We start from the raw sequence: 2,123 nt of genomic DNA, 5'->3' as shown, positions 1-2,123 counted from the left end.
AATAGGAATGAAATTATTTTGAACTAATTTTTGCCAATCAGAATGAAAAGTAATATCCTGGTGATATGTATCTTTCATAGCAATCAAAGAATCAAAAGATATGATAGAAATATTATGAATTGCAGGTCTTCTACTCAATGCATCAGCAACTACATTTTCTTTTCCAGGTTGGTATTGAATGATAGGATGAAAACTTTGAATGAAGGAAGCCCGTTTGATATGACGATCGGAAATTTGGGGTTGGCTAAGTAGATGTCTAATGCTTTGCTGGTCAGTCTTTATCATGAATTGTGAACCCATTAAGCAGTGCTTCCACTGTTTTAATGCTCAAACAACTACTAGTAGTTCTTTGTCATAGGTGGAATATTTGAGCTCAGAGGGTTTCAGCTTAGAACTAGAATATGCTATTCGATGATTGTCTTGCATTAGTACGGCTCCTATTCCTGATCCGCTAGCATCGGTCACAACTAGGAAGAATGGTCTATTAAAGTTAGGTAATTGTAGAACAGGGGCATTAGTTAATGCACGTTTCAGTAAATCAAAGGATTTCTGCTGAGTTTCAGTCCATTGATAAACAATTCCTTTCTTAAGAAGTTTGGTTAATGGTAAAGCAAGTAATGAGAAATTACGTACAAACTTCCTATAGAAACTAGCAAGACCAAGGAATGAGCGTAATTCATGCACATTTTTAGGAATAGGCCAATGCAATATTGCATCAATTTTCTTAGGATCAACTTTTATTCCTTCTTTTGATACAATATGACCTAAATATTCTATTTCTGTCTTAAAGAATTCACTCTTTTCAGGATTTGCAAACAATTGATTTTCTTTCAGTAATTGAAAAACTAATGATAAATGCTCATAATGCTCTTTTTCACTTTGACTAAACACCAAAATATCATCAAAGAAAACAATCACACAATACTGATATATTTCAGAAAGATACGATTCATCATTCTACTGAAAGTAGCAGGTGCATTAGTTAATCCGAATGGCATGACTAAGAATTCGTAATGGCCAAACTGTGTTCTGAATGCAGTCTTAAATATATCGGATTTATCTAACCTCACCTGATGATATCCAGACTTAAGGTCAATTTTACTAAATATAGAAGATCCTTGCAGTTTGTCCATAAGGTCATCAACTCTAGGTATAGGATACCTATTCTTTATAGTGATCTTATTTAATGCTCGGTAATCAATATACATACGATAGGTATTATTCTTTTTCTTGACTAAGAGTACAGGTGCACCGAATGGGGAACTGCTAAGTCGAATTAAGCCTCTATTTAGTAGTTCTTTAACTTGACTCTGGATTTCTTTTTGCTCTATTTGATTGTGCCTATATGGTGCTTTGCAAGGTGGTTGTGTGCCAGGTATCAAATCAATCTTATGGTCTTCTGGATGTGAAGGAGGTAAACCTGGTGGTAGGTCTTCTGCAAAACAATCCTTAAAATATGCAAGAAATTCCTTATGCCTAGGGTGCATATGATTTTCCTTTGCGTGCAATTCATTCACCCAAATGAGATATGATTTAATATTCTTGCGTAGTGCACGTTTTGCTTGAGTATGCGAAAGCAGTGGAAAAATATTAGATGCATGCATACCATATAATGTAATAGATTTTCCTTGAAAATTAATATTCATTGTGTGTGTGGAATAATCTATATTTGGATTATGCTGGTGTCTCCATGGCATTCCTAAAATAATGTCGCTTGACTGTAATGGGACAACTAAGAAATTTCTTCTTTTAATGTATGCACCAATTTGAATTTCTAAATCTTGTACTTCTTGTGTGCCATTGTACCTAGTGCCTAAAAATGCAGCTTTTATGCGATAATGCGTAGGTACTGTATGTAATTTCAATTCCTTTACCAATTTTGCTGAAATAAAGTCATGGGTACTACCGTCATCATGCAAAATAGTTCTTTCCTTTCCATGCACCATACATTTCATAGTCAACAATGAATGTGGAGTAGGCATACCTGGTAAAGTGTCGGAAGTAGTAGTAGGATCATCCTCATCTTTAGTAAAATCCGGCATATCCTCATGCTCGTCTTCGTCCATGGCTCCAAGGTAGTTGATATGTGCTGGTGGCTTCTTTGAATGAAAATTTGCTGCGAG

The sequence above is a fragment of the Lygodium microphyllum genome, chromosome 12 (genome assembly GCF_053477565.2).
Source record: "Lygodium microphyllum isolate KBCC chromosome 12, Lygodium_microphyllum_v1.1.10, whole genome shotgun sequence".
Classification (NCBI taxonomy): Eukaryota; Viridiplantae; Streptophyta; class Polypodiopsida; order Schizaeales; family Lygodiaceae; genus Lygodium; species Lygodium microphyllum.
Note: the sequence above shows the minus strand (reverse complement) of the source record.